The sequence below is a fragment of the Pan troglodytes genome, chromosome 13, assembly GCF_028858775.2.
Source record: "Pan troglodytes isolate AG18354 chromosome 13, NHGRI_mPanTro3-v2.0_pri, whole genome shotgun sequence".
In the NCBI taxonomy this organism is placed as follows: Eukaryota; Metazoa; Chordata; class Mammalia; order Primates; family Hominidae; genus Pan; species Pan troglodytes.
The window spans coordinates 54,919,155-54,944,226 of record NC_072411.2 but is presented as its reverse complement, the minus strand read 5'-3'; the positions used below and the strand labels follow the sequence as shown (position 1 = coordinate 54,944,226).

General features: G+C 38.2%; 1 long non-coding RNA gene across 1 annotated transcript in view; it reads right to left on the bottom strand.

The window, feature by feature from the left end:
- Positions 1 to 25,072, bottom strand: part of LOC134808084 (uncharacterized) — an 89,889-nt gene that overhangs the window by 46,730 nt on the left and 18,087 nt on the right. Inside the window, exon 2 of the long non-coding RNA XR_010150282.1 lies at positions 17,715 to 17,804. This is a non-coding gene — a long non-coding RNA (uncharacterized LOC134808084). The remainder of the gene's footprint in view (positions 1 to 17,714; positions 17,805 to 25,072) is intronic.

Here is a 25,072-nt window from a genome sequence, read left to right as displayed (position 1 = left end):
TTTTTTTAAAAAACCTTTATTTTCGGCTCAGGGGTACATGTGCAGGTTTGTTATATAGGTAAATTACATGTCGTGTGAGGTTGGTGTACAGATTATTTCACCATCCAAGTAATAAGCACAGTACCCAATAGTTAGTTTTTTTATCTTCAGCTTCCTCCCTCCCTCCACCCTCTAGTAGGCCCCAGTGTATGTTGTTCCTTTACCTCCCAAAAGTGGAAGCTAAACATTCAGTACATATGGACACAAAGGAAAAAAATACTGCATCCTCCCACATGCAGTATTGGTTTTCCGTACCTAAGTTAGTTCACTTAGGATAATGGCCTATAGCTCCATACATGTTGCTGCAAAGGACATGATCTTGTTTTTTTTACGGCTGCATAGTATTCCATGGTGTATATGTACCACATTTCTTTATCCAGTCTATCATTGATGGGCATTTAGGTTGATTCCACGTCTTTGCTATTGTGAATAGTGCTGTAAGGAACATATGCATGCATGTGTCTTTATGGTAGAACAATTTATTTTCCTTTGGGTATAAATCCAATAATGGATTGCTGAGCCAAATTGTAATTCTGCTTTGAGTTCTTTGTGAAATCACCAAACTGCTTTCCATAATGGCTGAACTAATTTACATTCCCACCAGCAGTGTATAAGCATACCCTTTTCTGTGCAACCTCACAAGCATCTGCTATATTTTGACTTTATTATGATAGCCATTCTGACTGGTATAAGATGGTATGTGATTGCGGTTTCAATTTGCATTTCTCTAATAATTAGTGATGTTGAGCATTTTTTTACGTACTTATTGGCTACATATGTCTTTTGAAAAATGTCTGTTCATGTCCTTTGCCCACTTTTTAATGGGGTTGGTTTTTTTTGCTTATTAAGTTCCTTATAGATGCTAGATATTAGACCTTGGTCAGCTGCATAGGATGCAAATATTTTCTCCCGTTCTATAGGTTGTCTGTTTACTTTGTTGATAGTTTCTTTTGCTGTGCAGAGGCTCTTTAGTTTACTTAGATCCCATTTGTCAATATTTGCTATTGTTGCGGCTGGGCACAGTGGCTCATGCCTGTAATCCCAGCACTTTGGGAGGCTGAGGTGGGTGGGTCACGAGGTCAGGAGTTCAAGACCAGTCTGGTCAACACAGTGAAACCCAGTCTCTACTAAAAATACAAAAAATTAGCCGGGTGTGGTGGTATGTGCCTGTAATCCTAGCTACTCCAGAGGCTGAGGCAGCAGAATTGTGTGAACCTGGAAGGCGGAGGTTGCAGTGAGCCAAGATCGTGCCATTGCACTTCAGCCCTGGTGACAGTGTGAGACTCCATCACAAAAAAAAAAAAAAAAAAAAAACTATTGTTGCAATTGCTTTTGGCATCTCTGTTATGAAATCGTCACCAGATCCTATGTCCAGAATGGTATTTCCTAGGTTAACTTCCAGGATTTGTATAGTTTTAGGTTTTAAATTTAGGTCTTTAATCCATCTTGAGTTGATTTTTGTATATGATGTAAGGAAGGGGTCCCATTTCAAACTTTTGCATATGGCTAGCCAGTTATCCCAGCAGCATTTATTGAATGGGTAGTCCTTTCCCCATTGTTTGTTTTTGTTGACTTTGTTGAAGATTAGATGGTTGTAGGAGTGTGGCCTTATGTCTGGGCTCTCTATTCTGTTTCATTGGTCTATATGTCTGTTTTTTGAGCAGTACCATATGGTACTGTTTTGCTTACTGCAGCCTTGTATACTTTGAAGTCAGGCAATGTGATGTCTCCGGCTTTATTTTATTATTATTAATTTTTTTTTTTTTTGCTTAGAATTGCTTTGGCTATTTGAACTCTTTTTTTGTTACATGTGAATTTTAAAATAGCTTTTTTTTTCTAATTCTGTGAAGAATGTCATTGGTAGTTTGATAGGAATAGCACTGAATATTTAAAATTCTTTGGGCAGTATGTCCATTTTAACAATTTTGATTCTTTCTATCCATGAGCATGGAATGTTTTTTCATTTGTTTGTATCATCTCTAATTTCATTGAGCAGTGTTTTGAAATTCTTGTTGTAAAGATTTTTCACCTCCCTGGTTAGCTGTATTCCTAGCTATTTTATTCTTTTTGTGGCTATTGTGAAAAAGATCAACAAAATTGAAAAGACTGTATGTCAGCAAATTCAAGGTTTATTTTTTAAAAAGGAAAGAAAATTGATAAGCCTCTAGCCAGGCTACTTTAAGAGAGAAAGAGATGACACAAATGACTAGTATTAGAAATGATAAAAAGGAACACCACTACATATCCCATTGATATTTAAAAAAAAAAAAGAATATTAGGAATAATTCTACGCTCACAAATTTGATAAACTAGATAAAATGGATTAATTCCTTGAAAAACACAATCTGTATGTAATCCTTACATAAGGAGAAATAAACAATCTGAATAGGTTTATACCTATTAAATAAATTAAATAAATAATTAATAACCTACTAAAATGGAAGGCACTAGGCCCAGGTGGGCTCACTTATGAATTCTGCCAAACACTTAAAAAAGAAATTATACCAATTTTCTACAATCTCTTCCATAAGATAGAAATAGAGGGAATACTCCCTAATTCCTAAGTTTAGCATTAACCCAATACCAAAACCAGACAACTATTATACAAGAAAACTAGAAACCAATATATTCTGCAAATATAAAAACAAAATATTCAACAAAATATTAGCAAATTGAATCAAAAAAAGTAAAAAAAAAATTGCACATCACTATCAAGTGGGATTTATCTCAGGTATGCGAGAAGACTGGTTCAACATTTGAAAATCAATTAATGTAATACATCAACAGGCTAAAGAAGAAAAATCACATGATTATATCAATAGACACAGAAAAAAGCATTTAACATACTCTAACACCCATTACTGATTTAAAACTTTCAGCATATTAGGTATAGAGGGAATCTTCCTCTACTCCATAAAGAACACCTATAAAAGCCTACAGCCAACATCATATTTAATAGTAAGAAAATGGAAGCTTTCCCCTAAGATCAGGAACAAGGCAAGGATGTCCTCTCTAACCACTGCTTAACATCATACTGAAAGTCCTAGCAAATGAAACTGGGGAGGGGGGGGGGAGAAATAAATAAATAAAAGGTATACAGATTAGAAGGAATAAATTAAACTGTTTTTGTTTACCAATGATGATTGCCTATGTAGGAAATTCAAAAGAATCAAGACAAAAACCCTTATAACAATAAGCTATCATGGGAAAATCGCAGGATACAAGGTTAATATGCAAAAATACATTGCTTTCCTGTATACTAGCAATAAACAAGTGGAATTTAAAATTTAAAACATACTAAAATTACATTAGCACTTAAAAATTAAATATCTAAGTATAACAAAATGTACATAAGATCTATACAAGGAAAACTGCAAAATTCCAACAAATGAAATCAAGAGTTCAATAAATCAAGAGATATTCCATTATGATGAATAAAAAGACACAATATGGTCAAGGTATCAGGTCTTCCCAATTTGATCTATAAATTTGATGAAGTACCAATCAAAGTTCCAGCAAGTTACTTTGTGGATATAGACAAATTGATTCTAAGGTTTATGTGGTGTGTTAGGCCATTCTCTCATTGCTATGAAGAAATGCCTGAGATTGGGTAATTTATAAATAAAACAGGTTTAATTTGCTTATGGTACTGCAGGATTTACAGGAAGCATGGCGCTGGCACTTTCTCAGCTTCTAGGGAGGCCTCAGGAAGCTTATAATCATGGCAGAAGGCAAAGCGGGAGCAAGCACATCACATGGTGAAAGCAGGAGCAAGCCAGAGATTGGGGGGAGAAGAGCCACACACATTTTAGTGACCAGATCTCACAAGAATTCGCTATCATGATGGCAGCACCAAACCATGCAGGATCTGCCCTCGTGATCTAAACACCTCCCACCAGGCCCACCTCCAACACTGGAGATTAAAATTCAACATGAGATTTTAGTGGGAACAAATATTCAAACTATATCACGTGGAGGGGAAAAGAGCCAGAATAGCCAATATAATATTAAAGGAGAAGAACAAAGCGGATGACTGAAACTATCCAACCCCAAGACTTAGTATAGTTACAGTAATCAAGATAGTGTGATATTGGTGAAAGAATAAATTAATCAGTAGAACAGAATGGAGAATTGAGAGTAGATACACATAAATATAGTCAACTGATCTTTCACAAAGGATCAAAGGCAATACAAAGGAGCAAAGACAATCACTTCAATGAATGGTGCTGGAACAAGTGGATGTACACATGCAAAAAATTTGAATGTAAATACAGATTTTACATCATTCAAAAAAAAACAACTCAAAATAGATAACAGAATAAATGTAAAATGCAAGACTGTCACAATCCTAGAAGATAACATAGAAGAAAATTCAGATGACCTAGGGTATGGCAAAGACTTTTAAAATATAGAACAAAAGTCATAACCAATGGAAAAAAGATTGATAAGCTAGATTGCATCCTAGCTTATGTTTATGTCTTCTGATCTATAAAAGATAATGCCAAGAGAATGAGAAAACAAGCTGGAGACTGGGAGAAAATAGTTGCTACAGGCACAGCTAATAAAAGACAGTTATCCAAAATACACAAAGAACTCTCAAAACTCAACAATAAGAAAATAAATGACCCAATTTAAAAATTGTCAAAAGACCTAAACAGAAACCTTACCAAAGAAGATATACAGGTGAGGATTAAGTGTATGAAAATATGCATATGTTGATAAGAAATTGCAATTTAAGGGAGGGCAAGGTGAGTGGATCACTTGAGGTCAGGAGTTTGAGACCAGCCTGGCCAATACAGTGAAACCCCATCTCTAGTAAAAGTAGAAAAAAATTAGCTGAATGTGGTGGCACATGCCTATAATCCCAACTACTTGAGAGGCTGAGGCAGGAGAATCCCTTGAACCCGGGAGGTGGAGGTTGCAGTAAGCTGAGATTGTGCACTGTACTCCACCCTGGGAAATAAGAGTGAAACTCCATCAAAAAAAAAAAATGGCAATTTAAAATAACAATAAAATGCTAGCACACACCTATTAGAAAGAACACAATTCAAAACATTGACAACACCAAATGCTGATAAGGATATAGAGCAAACTCTCATTCACTGCTGGTGAGAATGCAAAATGCTATAACCATTTTGGAAGACAGTTTGGCAGATTCTTATAAAACTAAACACAATCTTTCCATTCAATCCAGCAATTGAAGTCCTTAACATTTACCCAAATAAATTTAAAAATTATGCTCACACAAAAACCTGCACATGAATGTTTATAGCATCCTTATTGATAAATTGCCAAAACTTGGAAGCAACCAAGATGTTCTTCAGTAGATGAATGGATAAACTGCCATACATCCAGACAATGGAATATTATTCAGCGCTATTAAAATAAAAGAACTATAAAGCCATGGAAAGCCATGAAGAAAACTTAAATGCATATTGCTAAGTGAAAGAGGCCAACCTGAAAAAAATGCTACATACTGTATAATCCAATTATTACACATTCTGGAAATGACAAAACTATGAAGATAGTAAAAATATTGGTGTCTGCCAGGAGTTAGCATAGAGGGAGAAATGAATAGGCAGAGCACGGGGGATATTTAGATCAGTGAAATTATTCTTCATGATATTACAATGATGAACACATGCCATCATTCATTTATCCAAATCCATAGAATGTGAAAAACCATGAGTGAACCCTGATGTAAATTATGGACTCTAGGTGGTAACATTGCATAAATATAAGGTTCATCAGTTGTAATAAATGTACCACTGTGGTGAGGGATGTTAGTGGGGGAGTTTGTGGGGAAAGGAAGAAGGTTTAAGGGAATACTTTGTTTCTGTTCAATATTGCTGTGAAACTAAAACCGCTTTAAAAATAGTGTATTAATGTTAAGATACGAACAATCATGCAAAAACAATTAAAATCTATTGGGCAAGCATGCATCATCCACAAAGTTTGAAATACAGATCTGTTAATTCAACAACAACAACAAAAAGAGAATCAACCACATTGGAGGCACTGTCCGAGGCACTGTCCAAGGTACTGGTAGTACAAAGTAAATTACACCTATATCTTACCTACAGGGTGAGGATACAATTACGTAATTGTAATATATTGCGAGAAGTGCTATAATAAAGATATGTACAAAGTACTATGGGACACTGAAGTAGGAGTTTCAGCGTTTATCTATTGAGCTATAGAAACTACCATCTCTAAAGATGAGGTACTACTATAACATATGAATGTGTTAATTCATATAAAATTTACAGAAGCTTAACAGTAATATGAGAAGAAAGAAACTAAAGATAAATTAGTGCTTTAAAATTATCCACCTAGCTTCTATTCACCTGCTAGGGACTGAAGAGTTAGTTTAAAGACAATTCATTTGAATGCCTAGATATCTGCATTGTAGACTGTCCTACTGTTTTTTTTCCTTTAATATAGCTCAGTGGCTCTCAATCTCTGGCAAAAATAAGAATTAGCATACAGGGCCATAGACATAAATTATGTATATTATATTTTAAGGCAAGCTACAGAATATTTTAAGCTTCTTTAGAACATACAAATTTGCTGATCTCACATGCTATTCCATTAGCCAACTGCTAACTTCGTTTGGAGTGTATTCCCAGAGGAAGCAACAGTAGAGAAAAATCTAATGAAATCAAATAAATATTTCAAATTTAAAATAAGCTCACTCTTAGATCTTTTAAGATAGGTGATTTCATGCTTAGTTTGGGATTCAATTTTCTCATACAATCTGACTGGCAAAAATGCATAAAATAATGTGACATGTTGTCAAAAATGTTCTCATCATTGAGTGTGCCACTGGCAAAAACCTTTACACACAAAACTGAAACTAGTAAATAAGTAGGCAAAATGGAATTTTGGGATGAGCACAAATGTTAACTGACCATTGACGGAAATCGAAAGTACAATATTACATTCAAGTAACCATTTTCCAAACACTATGATACTGAATACAAAACTGCTAAATTTCACCTATGCTCTGGCATAATTCACCCTTAATCTCTGTACTGGACACCTCAGCCTTAGTTACGTCCACAATTTTTTAAAAATTGCAGTTTGTTCATACTACTTGATTTGTACATCATAATATATCCTATAAACATGGTGAGTTTTACGAATATTTAGATAATGACAAGTTGAAGTTAGGATGTCAACATATAGGCTTGTTTCCACTTGTTCTCAAGGTCAAGGGAGGTAGAGAGGAAGGGAAAGGAAGGAAGGAAGGAAGGAAGGAAGGAAGGAAGGAAGGAAGGAAGGAAGGAAGGAAGGAAGGAAGGGAAGAAACGAGGGAGACAGGATGGTTTATTTACTTCCAAGTCATGCAAAATAGATTGGAATTTCACACAATATGTTTTTAGAATGCCATCTCACCTAGAATTCTGGACAAATGACTTTGGTAAATGATGCACACCATATCCTTTTCTGGGAAATTCACAAGTCACGTTAAAATATTAAAATTCTTAGAGGCGTAATAGTAAAGATATGTGTTTGACTCTGCTTAATCAGTACTTCCCAGACTTAGTTGGTTATGGACTCTACTTACTTAATGCTTATTAGCAACACTGAAAGTGACTATTTTTCAGAATACATGATAGAAAATACTTCGCCAGAGAAAACCATAGAGCTATCCTGAAAAGTGTATTTCTGATTTAAGCAGATATTCCCACTGAACAAAACAGATAATGTAATTATTATTTAGTTTTCATGGCCACTCACCATAGAACTATAACCTTTTAAAGTTTTCCCTTAGACATTTCCAATGAACTAATAAACTTTCAGTTTGTTCTGATTAGTTAACTTATATGCAGTTCATTCTGAAAAATGGTAATTGATGTGGTCTTCTTGAAAGAATTCAATGTCAAAATAATTCTTCCTACCTGCTGTGATCTGAATGTGTGTGTCCCCTCAAAATCTGTATGTTGAAATCTATTCCACAATGTGATAGTATTAAGAGGTAGGGCCTTTAGGAGGTGATTGGATCATGAGAGTTCCATCCTCATGATTGGGATTAGTGCCATTTAAAAAGGACCCACGGGAGCTTGTTAGCCCCTTTAGTCATGTGAGGCCCCATAGAGGGCACCAACTGTGAGGACATAGGCCCTCACCAGACATTAAATCTGCCTGCATCTTGATTTTGGACTTCCCAGCCTCAATAACTGTGAGCAATAACTTTTTGTTGTTTATAAATTATCCAGTCCACGGTATTTTGTTATAGCAGCCTGAGCAGATCTACAAATACATTCAAGTCCCTTCTTCAATTCTTTGAGGCATATATCTAGAAGTGGAATTTCTGGATCATACAGTGTTTTTTTTTTTTCTTTTAAAGAAATGGGGTCTCACTCTGTCACCCAGGCTGGAGTGCAGTGGCACGATCACAGCTCACTGTCACCTTGAACTCATGGACTCAAGCGATCCTCCTACGTCAGCCTCACAAGTAGCTGGGACGACAGGTGTGCAACAACAAGCCTGGCTAAATTTTTTTTTATTTTTTTGTAGAGATGGGTTATTCTTATGTTACCCAGGCTGGTCTTGAATTCCTGGCCTCAAGCCATCCTCTCAACTTGGCCTTTCAAAGCACTGGGATTATAGGCATGAGCCATTGTGCCTGGTTGATATAAGTTAGTTCTATTTTTAATTTTTTGAGGTACCCCTATACTGTTTTCCGGTAGCAGCTATGCCATTTTATATTCTCACCAACAGGGCACAAAGGTTTCAATTTCTCCACACATCCTCACTAACACTTATTCTGTGTGTTTTTTAAAGATAATAGCCATCTTCCTCGGTGTGAAGTAGCATCTAAATGTGGGTTTGATTTGCATTTCCCTGATAACAAGTGAGGTTGAGTATCTTTTCGTGTATGTATTGACCATTTGTATATCTTCTTTAAAGAAATGTCCATCAAGTCCTTTGCCTGTTTTTCAATTGGGTTACTTGGTTTTTGTTGTTGGGCTATAGAAGTTCTTTATATACACTAGATATTAGACCCTTATCAGATATATGATTTGCAAATATTCCCCCCATTCCATTGGTTGTTATCATTGTTTTTATAAGGCTCAGCTTCATATTATCTGCATGATCATATTATCTGCATTTATATTATCTGCATGATCTCTTTAGGAATTTGAATTTCTGACCCCTGCCTAACATTTTCCTAGTTGCAACATCTAACACGCCTCCCTGAAGTTAATACAAGCCACACTGATAAGATTTTGGAAAATTTTCAAATTTGTCAGTTAATATTTGAAGATAATTTATTTTGCTGTACATTTGTACATGTGGCTGAACTCATCCATTACATTTTGAATCTACCTAATTTCATTTCTCCTTACCTTTAACCTGAGGAGTAACTTGCTGTAATCCTCATGCATATGTAATTTCAGCTTTGCTGATCCTATTACACCAGTTCATTTTGTTTTCATTTTTAATCACATGCCTTTATTTTGATCTTTCTATCAGTTCTTCACTCTGGAATGTTCTCAGCTGGGTGGTTCTTCTACTCATCTTCAGGTTACTCAGGCAGCTGCAGTCAACTGCAGGCTCAACTGGGGCTGGATAATCCAAAGTCACTCATGATTGGGAAAGCCAGAACACACTGGTCCTGCCTGGGCCGCTCTCTATAACTGGTTTATTCGGCAGGGGAGCTACAATCCTTACACAGCAGCTGAGAGCTCCAGGTGAGTAAAACCAGAAATTCCTAGACACTTTGAGGCCTGAACCTTTTCTGTTCACTCCTTTCTTACTCATTAGAAAGCTGAAAGTAGAGCATGTTGATAGAATGTACACCTGTGATTTTACTCTCTCTAGAGTAGCTGGACTTGAGAAAATACTATTTAACTTTTGACACATTTAATAAATGACCTCTTTCTTCAGATTCCATGATCAGTCAGCCTCTTCATAGTCTTATGGATTGTTTCAGATGTTCAGTTCCTTTACCAGAAGCTGAATGTCTTCCTCAATAGGCTTTCTCACGATCCATGTTGTAGGCTGTTACCGATTGTCTTTGTTCTTTGTTCTTCCTCTCTGGGCTCAACCTCTCACTGCTGTTCTCTCTTGCTTACACATTTTTAATATTCCATGAGGCAGCCCCCCGTTGTTATGCCTTCAGATACCATTATTTTTGTTAATGCTCTGGTTACAAAATTACATTGGTTTGAAGTGGTCTGCCCTAATTCTATATTCTCACAACCCTGTTATGTTTAGTATATAATTTTCTAAAATAGGAAATTTTCCAGGAACATAAATTTCATGTTCTACCAAAAGCTGCTGCAGTTATAAATTATTCCCTTGAAAGAATGAATGAGTACTATGTTTTGTTGATGCAGGCTGTTGTTTCTCTAACACCAAGGATATTGGAGAAAGGCAAGGAGTTGGGATTTAGTCAGTTAGCTATGCTGCAGTTTGAATGACTTTAATCTCTTCCTCACCTTTCCATTTGCTCTTACTTGTACTTTTTTCCTACTTCTAGAAAATTTCAAGTTCATTCCCACCTGAGAGCCTTTGCAGATATTCTTTGTCTTGCCATTCAAGTCTCAGACCAAATGTCACCCACTCCAGGTCGATCTTTCTTGACCGTCTTACCTAAGACTGTACTCTCCCAAACTTATGTCCTATCAAACATCTCTCTTTCATTTCTTTACTGACACTTAACATTTTGTAATTTTTGTTTACAACTTGTCAGCCCCATAAAAACCTGGACTACACTTGTGTTTTTAACTAGAGAGACAAAACCAGAGACCAGGGTGCTCATAGCCAGAAGAAGGGACACAGGGAAAAGAGCCCACCACCTGTAGTTCACAGCCTAGCCTGTGTCTCCTGCCTTTTGTTTAAACACTGTTTTCCCTAACAGCTTCTCATCACAGTCCTAACAATGACTGAAAATCTAGAAGAAACAAGCAGTCTCCTAGCTTGATCTCAGGCCACACCACACCCCTGCTAGATCACAGATACATTCCAATGTCTATAAAAGGACCTTGCTTCTAGGAGCCACTACAAAAACATTTCTCCAAAGTATGACAATAAGAGAAAAAATACTAATTTAAAAATAAACATTATTTCCCTGCTCACCTAAAACAACACTTTATAGTTGAATCTTTCAACTTTTGTGCTCTCTGGTGCTTTTGTTCTCACTATTTAATTGGCTCCCAATACATACAGATGAACAAAGCTCCCAGAGTTCCAAGTTCTATTTGTTTTCTCTGTCTTCTTACAGCACATTCTTCAGCTGTATTCCCTGTTGGCTTTGATTTTTTTTATATATACATACTTTAAGTTCTGTGATACATGTATAGAACATGCAGGTTTGTTACATAGGTATACATGGGCCATGCTGGTTTGCTGCACCCATCAACCCATCATTAGGTTGAAATAATATTAGGAGAAATAACATTAGGTATTTCTCCTAATGTTATCCCTCCCCTAGCCCCCCACTCCCCAACAGGCCCCAGTGTGTGATGTTCCCCTCCCTGTGTCCATGTTTTCTCATTGCTCAACTCCCACTTATGAGTGAGAACATGCAGTGTTTGGTTTTCTGTTCCTGTGTTAGTTTGCTGAGAATGATGGTTTCCAGCTTCATCCATGTCCCTGCAAAGGACATGAACTCATCTTTTTTAGGGCTACATAGTATTCCATGGTGTATATGTACCACATTTTCTTTATCCAGTCTATCATTGATGGGCATTTGGGTTGGTTGCAAGTCTTTGCTATTGTGAACAGTGCTGCAATAAACATATGTGTGCATGTGTCTTTATAGTAGAATGAATTATAATCCTTTGGGTATACACCCAGTAATGGAAATGCTGGATCAAATGATATTTCTAGTTCCAGATCCTTGAGAAATCGCCACACTGGTTGAACTTCCACAGTGGTTGAGCTAACGCTCCCACCAACACTGTAAAAGTGTTCCTATTTCTTCACAGCCTCGTCAGCATCTGTTGTTTCCTGACTTTGTAATGATCGCCATTCTTACTGGTGTGAGATGGTATCTCACTGTGGTTTTGATTTGCATTTCTCTAATGACCAGTGATAATGAGCTTTTTTTCATGTTTGTTGGCCACATAAATGTCTTCTTTTGAGAAGTGTCTATTCATATCCTTTGCCCACTTTTCAATGGGGTTGTTTTTTTCTTGTAAGTTTGTTTAAGTTCTTTGTAGATTTTGGATATTAGCCCTTTGTCAGATGGATAGATCGCAAAAATTTTCTCCCATTCTGTAGGTTGCCTCTTCACTCTGATGATAGTTTCTTTTGCTGTGCAGAAGCTCTTTAGTTTAATTAGATCCCATATGTCAATTTTGGCTTTTGTTGCCATTGCTTTTGGTGTTTTAGTCATGAAGTCTTTGCCCATGCTTATGTCCTGAATGGTATTACCTAGGTTTTCTTCTAGGGTTTTTATGGCTTTAGGTCCTATGTTTAAGTCTTTAATCCATCTTCATTAATTTTTGTATAAGGTGTAAGGAAAGGGTCCAGTTTCAGTTTTCTGCATATGGCTAGCCAGTTTTCCCAACACCACTTATTAAATAGGGAATCCTTTCCCCATTGCTTGTTTTTGTTAGGTTTGCCAAAGATCAGATGGTTGTAGATGTGTGGTGTTATTTCTGAGGCCCTGTTCTGTTCCATTGGTCTATATATCTGTTTTGGTACACATACCATGCTGTTTTGGTTACTGCAGCCTTGTAGTATAGTTTGAAGTCAGATAGCATGACGCCTCCAGCTTTGTTCTTTTTGCTTAGCATTGTCTTGGCTATATGGGCTCTTTTTTGGTTCCATATGAAATTTAAAGTAGTTTTTTCTAATTCTGTGAAGAAAGTCAATGGTAGCTTGATGAGGATAGCATTGAATTTATAATTACTTTGGGCAGTATGGCCATTTTCACAATATTGATTCTTCCTATCCATGAGCATGGAATATTTTCCATTTGTTTGTGTCCTCTCTTATTACCTTGAGCAGGGGTTTGTAGTTCTCCTTGAAGAGGTCCTTCACATCCCTTGTAAGTGGGTAGTATTCCTAGGTATTTTATTCCCTTTGTAGCAATTGTGAATGGGAGTTCACTCATCATCTGGATCTCTGTTTGTCTATTACTGGTGTATAGGAATGCTTGTGATTTTTGCACATTGATTTTGTATCCTGAGACTTTGCTGAAGTTGCTTATCAGCTTAAGGAGATTTGGGGCTGAGATGATGGGGTTTTCTAAATATACAATCATATCATCTGCAAATAGAGACAATTTGACTTCCTCCCTTCCTATTAGAATACTCTTTATTTCTTTCTCTTGCTTGATTGCCCTGGCCAGAACTTCCAATACTATGTTGAATAGGAGTGGTAAAAAAGGGCATCCTTGCTTTGTGTTGCTTTTCAAAGGGAATGCTTCCAGCTTTTGCTCATTCATTATGATGTTGGCTGTGGGTTTGTCATAAAGAGCTCATATTATTTTGACATACGTTCCATCATTACCTAGTTTATTGAGAGTTTTTAGAATGAAGGGGTGTAGAATTTTATCAAGGGCCTTTTCTGTATCTATTGAGATAATCATGTGGTTTTTGTCATTGGTTCTGTTTATGTGAAGGATTACGTTTATTGACTTGCATATGTTGAACCAGCCTTGCATCCCAGGGATGAAGCCAACTTGATCATGATAGATAAGCTTTTTTATTTGTTGCTGGATTCAGTTTGCCAGTATTTCATTGAGGATTTTAGCATCGATGCTCATCAGTGATATTGGCCTGAAATTTTCTGTTTTTGTTGTGTCTCTGCCAGGTTTTAGTATCAGGATGATGTTGGCCTCATAAAATGAATTAGGGAGGAGTCTCTTTTTTTTCTATTGTTTGGAATAGTTTCAGAAGGAATGGTACCAGCTTCTCTTATTACCTCTGGTAGAATTTGGCTGTGAATCCATCTGGACCCAGGCTTTTTTTGGTTAGTAGACTATTAATTACTACCTCAATTTCAGAACTTGTTACTGGCCTATTCAGGGATTCAACTTCTTCCTGCTTTAGTCTTAGGAGGGTGTATGTGTCCAGGAATTTATTTATTTCTTCTAGATTTTCTAGTTTATTTGCATAAAGGTGTTTATTCTCTGATGGTAGTTTGTATTTATGTGGGATCAGTGCTGATATCTCCTTTATCATTTTTTATTGTCTATTTGATTCTTCTCTCTTTTGTTCTTTATTAGTCTGGCTAGTGGTCTATCTATTTTGTTAGCCTTTTCAAAAGACCAGCTCCTGGATTCATTGATTTTTTGAAGGATTTTTTTTTATCTTTATCTCCTTCAGTTGTGCTCTGATCTTAGTTTTTTTCTTGTCTTCTGCTAGCTTTTGAATTTGTTTGCTCTTGCTTCTCTAGTTGTTTTCATTGTGATGTTAGAGTGTCCATTTTAGATCTTTCCTGCTTTCTTCTGTGGGCATTTAGTGCTACAAATTTCCCTTTAAACAATGCTTTAGCTGTGTCCCAGAGATTCTGGTATGCTGTGTCTTTGTTCTCACTGGTTTCAAAGATCATCTTTATTTCTGCCTTCATTTCATTATTTACCCAGCAGTCATTCAAGAGCAGGTTGTTCAGTTTCCATGTAGTTGTGCAGTTTTGAGTGAGTTTCTTAATCCCAAGTTCTAATTTGATAGCACTGTCGTCTGAGACACTGTTTGCTATGATTTCTGTTCTTTTGCATTTGCTGAGGAGTGTTTTACTTCCAATTATGTGGTCAATTTTAGAATAAGTGCGATGTGGTGCTGAGAAGAATGTATATTCTGTTGATTTGGGGTGGAGAGTTCTGCAGATGTCTATTAGGCCTGCTTGGTTGAGAGCTGAGTTCAAGTCCTGAATATCCTTGTTAATTTTCTGTCACATTGATCTCATATTGACAGTGGGGTGTTAAAGTCTCCCACTATTATGTGGGAGTCTAAGTCTCTTTGTAGGTCTCTAAGAACATGCTTTGTGAATCTGGGTGCTCCTGTATTGGGTGCATATATATTTAGGATAGTTAGCTCTTTTTGTTGCATTGATCCCTTTACTTTCATGTAATGCCCTTCTTTGTCTTTTTTGATCTTTGTTGGTTTAAAGTCTGTTTTATCAGAGGCTAGGATTACACATCCTGCTTTTTTTTTGCTTTCCATTTGTTTGGTAAGTAATCCTCCATCCCTTTATTTTAAGCCTATGTGTGTCTTTGCACGTGAGATGGGTCTCCTGAATACAGCACACTGATGGGTCTTGACTCTTTATACAATTTGTCAGTCTGTGTCTTTTATTTGGGGCATTTAGCCCATTTACATTTAAGGTTAATATTGTTATGTGTGAATTTGATCCTGTCATTATGATGCTCGAAGGTTATTTTGCCCATTAGTTGATGCAGTTTCTTCATAGTGTCTATAGTCTTTACATTTTGGTATGTTTTTGCTGTGACTGGTATTGGTTTTTCCTTTCCATATTTACTGCTTCCTTCAGGAGCTCTTGTAAGGCAGGCCTGGTGGTGACAAAATCTCTCAGCACTTGCTTGTCTATAAAGGATTTTAATTCTCCTTCGCTTATGAAGCTTACTTTGACTGGATATGAAATTCTGGGTTGAAAATTCTTTTAAGAACGTTGAATATTGGCCCCCGACTCTCTTCTGGCTTGTAGGGTTTCTGCAGAGAGATTCGCTGTTAGTCTGATGGGCTTCCCTTTGTGGGTAACCCAACCCTTCTCTCTGGCTGCCCTTAACATTTTTTCCTTCATTTCAACCTTGGTGAATCTGACAATTATGTGTCTTGGGGTTGCTCTTCTAGAGGAGTATTTGTGTTGTCCTCTGTTTTTCTTGAATTTGAATGTTGGCCTGTCTTGCTAGATTGGGGAAGTTCTCCTGGATAATATCCTGAAGAGTGTTTTCCAACTTGGTTCCATTCTCCCCATCACTTTCAGGTACACCAATCAAATGTAGGCTTGGTCTTTTCACATAATCCCATATTTTTTGGAGACTTTGTTCATTTCTTTTCATTCTTTTTTCTCTAATCTGTCTTCATGCTTTATTTCATTAAGTTGATCTTCAATCTCTGATATCCTTTCTTCTGTTTGATCGATTCAGCTATTGATACTTGTGTATGCTTCATGAAGTTCTCATGTTGTGTTTTTCAGCTCCATCAGGTCACTTACATTCTTCTCTAAACTGGTTATTCTAGTTAGCAGTTCCTCTAGCCTTTTCTGAAGGTTCTTAGCTTCCTTGCATTGGGTTAGAACACGCTCCTTTAGCTCGGAGGAGTTGTTATTACCCAGCTTCTGAAGCCTACTTCTGTCAACTCATCAAACTCATTCTCTATCCAATTCTGTTTCCTTGCTGGTGAGGAGTTGTGATCCTTTGGAGGAGAAAAGGCATTCTGGTTTTTAGGATTTTCACCCTTTTTGCACTGGTTTTTCCTCATCATCATGGATTTATCTACCTTTGGTCTTTGATGTTGGTGACCTTTGGATGGGGTTTTTGTGTGGACGTCCTTTTTGTTGATGTTGATTCTATTCCTTTCTGTTTGTTAGTTTTCCTTCTAACAGTCAGCCGCTCTGCTGCAGGTCTGCTGGACTTTGCTGGAGGTCCACTCCAGACCCTGTTTGCCTAGGTATTACCAGCAGAGGCTGCAGAACAGCAAAGATTTCTGCTTGTTCCTTCCTCTGGAAGCTTCGTCCCAGAGGGGCGACCACCAAATGCCAGTGGAGCTCTCCTATATGAGATGCCTGTCAACCCCTACTGGGAATTGTCTTCCAGTCAGGAGGCACAGGGATCACGGACCCACTTGAGGAGGCAGTCTGTACCTTAGCAGAGCTCAAGTGCTGTGCTGGGAGATCCACTGCTCTCTTCAGAGCCAGCAGGCAGGAACATTTAAGTCTGCTGAAGGTGTGCCCATAGCCACCCATTCCCCCAGGTGCTCTGTCCCAGGGAGATCGGAGTTTTATCTATAATCCCTTGACTGGGGCTGCTGGCTTTCATTCAGAGATGCCCTGCCCAGAGAGGAGGAATCTAGAGATGCAGTCTGGCTACAGCAGCTTTGCAGAGCTGCAGTGGGCCCCGCTCAGTTTGAACTTTCCAATGGCTTTGTTTACACTGTGAGGGGAAAACCACCTACTCAAGCCTCAGTAATGGTGGACACCCCTCCCCGCACCAAGCTCAAGCATCCCAGGTCAACTTCAGACTGCTGTGCTGGCAGTGATAATGTCAAGCCAGTGGATCTTAGCTTGCTTAGCTTTGTGAGGGTGGGATCCGTTGAGTTAGACCACCTGGCTCCCCGACTTCAGCCCCCTTTCCAGAGGAGTAAACAGTTCTGCCTCACTGGTGTTCCAGGCGCCACTGGGGTATGAAAAAAACTCTTCAGCTAGTTTGGTGTCTGCCCAAATGGCTGCCCAGCTTTGTGCTTGAAATCCAGGGCCCTGGTGATATAGGCACCTGAGGGAATCTCCTGGTCTGTGGGTTGCAAAGACCATGAGAAAAGCATAGTATCTGGGCTGGAATGCACCATTCCTTATGGCGCAGTCCTTCACTGCTTCCTTTGGCTAGGGGAAGGAGTTCCCCAACCTCTTGCACTTCCTGGGTGGGGCAACGCCCCACCCTGCTTTGGCTACCCCTCAGTGGGCCGCACCCACTGTCTAACCAGTCCCAATGAGATGAGCTGGGTATCCCTATTAGAAATGCAGAAATCACCCACCTTCTGCATTGATCTTGCTGGGAGCTGCAGACTGGAGCTCTTCCTACTCGGCCATCTTTCTCCACTCCAGCTCTGATGTTTTTAAAAAATCTGTATGGTATCAAAACAAGTACAGTTGAGTCAATGGATGCCTTAGTGACTCAAACAATACAGTATGTCTTAGTGGAAACAGTGGCTACAGAATAGGTAACAGGTCACAGATTGAAGAATCTTAATATCCATGATCAGAGGTGTTTCATGTCCACAGAGCCTTATGTCTTTTGTTGGCACAAAATAAAGTAAAATAAGTGAAAGTCACTAGGAATATTCCTTTAACTATTCCATGTAATTCATATTTTTCCTAATTGAAGAACCCATTCTTCAATTTCAAAGAATGATTCTCCAAAAACAGAATTATCTCTACATTAGAACTGTAAAATTGAACCTATAACTTTAGCTGGAAATCACATTTAAATTGTTTTTCCATAACAAAATTACTATTTAAGATATAAAAGCCTGGGTGTGGTGGCTTATGCCTGTAATCCCAGCACTTTGGGAGGCCAAAGAGGGTGGACCTCCTGAGTTCAGCAGTTCCAGACCAACCTGGGAAAGAAGGCAAAACCCTGTCTTTACCAAAATTAGACAAAATTAGCCAATGTGTTGGTGACCAACTGTGTAGTCCCAGCTACTAGGGAGGCTGAGGTGGAAGGATCACTTGAGCCTGGGAGGTGGAAGTTGCAGTGAGCCAAGATAATTCCACTGCACTCTAACCTGTGTGACAGAGTGAAACCCCATCTAAAAAATATAAAAGACATAAAAATTTTAATCAAATAGGTATTTTGGTCTACAAGGAACAATCTGAGATGAATATATATATATTTTTAATATGTTTGTTAAATATATTACTTAGGTTGGTGTCATGTAGCTGCAACCACAGAGCTAGGTTCGGGCATTGATTATAGCTGGTTCTTTTGTTCATTCATCCAATATCACTGAACAATTGGTGATGATTATAATGCTCAATTTAATACAGATAGATGCTTCCATCTATTTAATATACAAAAGTTCAGGTACATGGTACTTTGTTCAACTCAGCAGGGGCTTATGCCCCACCAGCTCCCACTGCTGCATCACTGTCACATTCTAATGGGGACATAAAGTATGTATTACCCTGTACACTGCCTCCAAATTAGGAAGAGCCTTTGCTTCTCCGAATACTAATTTCAAATCTAAACAATACCTTTACAACAAAAATATTCGGAAACTCTGAGTCTAATGCAACTGCAAATAAAAAAGAGGAGGAAATTGAATGTTCCCACTGCAATAACAAATGAATTCACTGTAGATGAAGCTTTTCTATTAACTGGCACCATGGGGGCTAGGTGGCTTAGCTGTCAAGAAATGTCCCATGGGGCTTCTAGGCACAAATCAGTCCAACACTAATGAATGTCATCCTATTTACCTCACTTCTAAAACCATTATATAAATTGGCTCAATTCTGCATGGAGGATAAACACTGTTAGCAGACTCAGGGATAAAAAAAGCATAGGAAGTACTGGTCATTTAAACACACTGGCAGTTGTGCATGGAGAAATTTTCACCAGATTAACTGCATAAATATAAGCTAATAAATAGATATTTATTATTAGTAGCAGTATTCTATTAGTATTATTGTTTGATGGTGATGTTAGGCAATAGTTATTGAGCTCCTAAGATGTATCAGGCTTTGCTCTGATAAGTGGTAAGTGCTGTGCATGTCATCTCATTAAATCCTAACATTCTAATGAGTCAGACACTAGTATAAACTCCACTTTAGATATAAAGAAGCTGGAGCTTAGAGAAGTTAAGTAACTTGTCAGTGATCACAGAACTAGTAAACAGAAGACCCTGAACCCTCTACTCCAACTCCAGAGTCTATCTTGTACACTGTTACAATTTCATAGCCCAAATAAACACTAAAATCCAGTAGAGGCCAGGCGCGGTGGCTCACGCCTGTAATCCCAGCACTTTGGGAGGCCAAGGCGGGTGGATCACCTGAGGTCAGGAGTTCAAGACCAGCCTGACCAACATGGTGAAACACCATCTCTACTAAAACACAGAAATTAGCTAGGCATGGTGGCAGGCCCCTGTAATCTCAGCTACTCAGGAGGCTGAGGCAGGAGAATCACCTGAACCCAGGAGGTGGAGGTTGCAGTGAGCCAAGACTGTGCCATTGCACTGCAGCATGGGCAACAAGAGCAAAACTCCGTCTCAAAAAAAAAAAAAAAAAAAATCCAGTAGAGGTGAAAAGTATTGGTGTCCTTCTAGTGATGCCAGGGCATATGCCTTCTATTCTTCCATCAGTTAAATATCAACAGGCATAATAAATGAAGAGATCTAAAGACAGTAACCTTAATTAAATTATATGTTGCTCATGCTCTTGGAAACATAAGGGTGAGATGATCTCTAAAGTCATTTCCTATTCTCAAATCTTCCTCATCATTCTTGTGTGTTTTGCTACAACCAAGTTCAATTTCTTCAACCACATCGGAAACAGAGAGCGTTCCTCATGCAAACTTCATCGTCCATTGAAATAACTGACTGCTATTGTGAAAATTAGGTCTTCCCCTAACATTTTCTAAAATTCCAGACATTCTAAATTTCTTGTGCTTTCTAAAGTACAGTCTTATCTCCTTGTGTACTTCCAAAGTTCATGGGTCAAACTGTAAGGAAGGTGAAATCTGGCCATTAAAAAAGCCTATGAAAGGATGTCTAGCAAAGCCTAGAGTAGGACTAGATAAGGCCATGGGTCCCAAAAGAGCAAATCAAGGGACATAAAAATGGTAAAGGTCAAAGGCCTATGCAGCAAATTCAGAAAGATTATTTACAGAATGCTCTCAAAGCCTCTGTAGCTCTGTAAATCAAATTTATCTTTAATAACTACTTTAAATCCAATAAATATTCAGTTATTACAGTTGTTATCTCCTAACTGAAAAATCAATTACTCGGTGTAGTGAGGGTGTGTCACTTAGTCTGATTTACCTGAAATATGCAAGGCCAACAAAGTCATGGTCAAGGAGGCAAGCTCTGATTATTGCCTGCTTTCTCCTTCTCTGTAACTAAAAAAAGGTTTTCAAGAAATCAGAGAGATGCTTTTTTTTTGTTTGTTTGTTTTTTGAGACGGAGTCTCGCTCTGTTGCCCACGCTAGATAGAGTACAGTTGTGCAATCTCGGCTCACTGCAACCTCTGCCTCCCAGGTTCAAGCGATTCTCCTGCCTCAGCCTCCCAAGTAGCTAGGACTACAGGCATGTGCCACTATGCCTGGCTAATTTTTTGTATTTTTAGTAGAGACGGGGTTTCACCATGTTAGCCAGGATGGTTTCAATCTCCTAACCTCGTGATCTGCCCGCCTCAGCCTCTCAAAGTGCTGGGATTACAGGCATGAGCCACTGCGCCCGCCCAAGATGGTCAATTTTTAAAATCCAAGTACAACTTACTATGTACAAATCTGAAGTATACACTTCAATAAATTTTTACATAGGTTTAATCCTCTTATACTGACCATCCTTTACAATCACACTGGAGTCTAGGACATCTCCAGCACCACAGAAGTTTCCCCTGCCTCCCTTCCAGGTCAATCCCCATCAAGAATAACCAGTATTCAAACTTTTATTCTAATGGATTAATTTTGCATTTCTTTGAACTTTAAAAAAAGGAACCATACAGATACAGTATGTATTCTTTCATATCTAACTTCCTTTACTTAACATTGGTTTTAAGAGTCTTCTATGTTGTTGCTTGGATCAATACTTTATTCTTTTTTATTGTTATACAGGTATTCCATTCTGTATAAGGATACTTAAGTTGTTTCTAGTTTGGGGCTACTCTGACTAATGCCAATATAAACATTCCAAATCATTTATGTTAGGTAATGCCCAGCAGTGAAATTGCTAGACCACACTGCTGGTATATATTTGCCTTTAATAGATTGCCAAACAGATTTTCAGATTGTTTGTATCAATTTGACTCTCACCAGCAACGTATGAGGGTTCCAATTGTGTCACATATTTGACTGGCATCTTAATTTTTAAATTAGCTGAAGGCAAAAAACATTCTCAAATTTATCTGTCAGCTGGAGTAATGGCTCATACCTGTAATCCCAACACTTTCGGAGGCCAAGGCAGGAGGATCATTTGAGTCCAGAAGTTCAAAACCAGACTGGACAAGAAAGTGAGACTCCCATCTCTATAAAAAGTAAAAAAATTAGCCAGATATGGTGTCACATGCCTGTGGTCCCAGATACTTGGGATGCTGAGGTGGGAAGATCAGTTGAGCCCAGGAGGTCTAGGCTGCAGTGAGCTATGACAGCGCCACTGCACTCCAGCCTGGGTGACAGAGGGAGACCCTGTCTCAAAAAAAAAAGAAAAAGAAAAAAAAAATTACCTGTGACCTCTAAATTTGTAGTCATTCCCTAATTATTATATTTCCCAGAATTAAAGCAATCTGAAATGTTTGTTCAGATAGTTAATTTGAACATCGACAAAAGGTAAATATTCTTTTTTCCTGCAGATCAAATATAAACATTTTCTGATAATGGCAACTGTTCAATGAGGAAAAAAATAAGGTTTCTGTTGGATGTGTATGAAAGAGTTTTACACTTGTTCTCTAAATAAAAGTCTGTGTATTTGAGCAGGCTGGCTGCCAATGGCTTTCAGCAGGAATTAAGCAATTAGATGATTCTATTTTTTTTCCTTTGAAACAAATTTGCCTTCAGCCAACACAGTGGGGAATGAGAGCTCCGTCCTCAAAGCACAGTCCCTGTTTTTCCCCCATTCGTCTTCATTAGCTGTCACAAGGGTGAATATAAGAAAGTTTCACTTGCAGCAATTTATTCTTGAACCAATTTGATTATGAGGCTTGTGCACAGAAGGCCCATTTGTCAAAAATATGGAAAGTACGTGGTTGGGAGACAGAAGATTTTGAGGAGGTGACAGTTAAAAAATAAAACGTTCCCTGAAATTAACATAGAAATGCCCATGTCTTCTCATATTAATTTAAAAGTAAACACACTGCATTTCCCTAAAATTCTTACAGAATAATTTGCTTTTTCCTGATATATGTTATATATGAAGATTAAATACGTGAATAAAATTTTTAAAAATAAAAATAAAAGCTACGTATATTCACGCTATTCAGCTTCAACTACCTATTATTCTTCCCGAGAAGTTTCTTTATGACCTTACTTACTCGAGGTCCAAGTGGGCTCACATCTGAACATTGTTTCATATGCAACATTTTTTTCACATTAAAATTGTGTGCAAGACCATTCTCCTAGATGATCACGCAAGGTGGTTCCCCAGATGTTTGATGTCTCTTCTTTGTCTACTGCTACTTCTGAAGAAATGCTCTGCTTCTGTAACTACAAACACAGCCTCCCTAAGAGCTTCCTCTGTCCATCTTCTCTCATAGTGAGTTTCAGCCCCTGAACTTCATGAAAGCATCTACTGTAAAATGCAGTCACAGAAATTGCTTTCCTTTATCCCAAAGCCCTTTTATCTTCTGAAAGACTGTGTACCAAAATGCCATAGTGGGCTTATTTTGGGCTCCTCATGCTAGAATCCCTAATTTTTCATCTTTTAACTCCAGGGTGTTCTCATGGGCTGCCCTGCTCTCTAATCCAGAGTTCAGGTTCCATCTTCACCTGAACATTATACTATGCAGCCATAAAAAATGATGAGTTCATGTCCTTTGTAGGGACATGGATGAAACTGGAAACCATCATTCTCAGCAAACTATCGCAAGGACAAAAAACCAAACACCACATGTTCTCACTCATAGGTGGGAACTGAACAATGAGAACACATGGACACAGGAAGGGGAACATCACACACCGGGGCTTGTTGTGGGGAGCGGGGAGGGGGAGGGATAGCATCAGGAGATATACCTAATGTTAAATGATGAGTTAATGGGTGCAGCACACCAAAATGGCACGTGTATACATATGTAACAAACCTGCACGTTGTGCACATGTACCCTAGAACTTTAAGTATAATAAATAAATAAAATAAAATAATTTTAAAAAACAAAATTACACAGCCTTTTCCCAAGATTAATCCATCATCATCATCATCATCATCATCATCATCATCATCATCATCCCCATCATTCTCTTTCTCTCATTTTCTCCACCTTGCCTGGATTCCTAAAACAGACTTTTAATGTATCTCCTTAAATTAATTGTCTCCATTTTCCACACCAAAGGGAAACTCCCAAAACACAAATCTGATCAAATAACTCCTGTTTTAAAAATTTGCAATGGTTTCTTATTGTCTTCAGGGGAAAAGTTCAAACTCCTTACCATGGTTTACAAAACCTTCTGTGATTTGGGCCCCTTCAGCATGTCGCTTGCCACTCTTTTTAGCCTATACACCAGCTAAGTCAAACTTGTCTCATGTGCCATGTGCACTCTCCCCACAAGACTATTACACCCAGTTTCCCCTGTAGAAAACACTGCCACACCCACCCTAGCCACCTGACTAGATCCTACATGTTCTTCAGATTGCCACCCACTCCGTGTCCAGCAGACAGGTCAGACTCCCTGGCTACGTGTCCCCACTGCATCCTGTCCTCCCCGTGACTCTCTATTGTAATTGCTTTTTTTTTTTACACTGTCTGCTTTGCTGCTACATTTTAAATTCCTTGAGGACAAAGGTAATGTTCTCCATTTCCATCACATGTTAGTGCATAACACAATGCCTGACACAGAGTATCTATCCAATAAATATGTATTGGATGAATACAAAATTCATTAATTAATGTTTATAACAATTGCTATTATTCTCTTTTTTTTCCTCCAAAAGCAGGTAACCTTCCCCAAAAGTCACTTGTTTCCCTCCAAGAGCAACTTCTAATGTTTAATTTTCCAAATATCCATGCCCTACACAAGACACTGCAAGAGGTACAGAGATACAAAGATAGAGTCCCTGAAAGGAGCTTATAGTTCAGTAAACAATGAGATAAAATCCAAATTAACTGAAGAAAAGAAGAAAATATTATGAAATCCACAATAGTTATGGGAAAGTGTCATTTGACATGAAACTGAAAATGATTAGACTGTCAATAAATGGAGATGGAGGCCGTGGTGCTGAAAGTAAACACAGTCTGAGGAAGACAGTGAAGACATTAAATGAATACGGAGAACACTTGCACGGCAAGGAGCGTGAGGACTATCAGTGGTTTAGCTCTCTAGAGCTTCAACAATGGAATAGATAAACCAGAAATATATTTTGGAGTCCTATCAGGGAGGGCCTTGATACAGAGGGAAGAACTGTACTCATATTCAGTAGTCAATGGAGAGCCAGCACAGAGTCTGAGTGAGAGTGACATGATTGCACTGAGT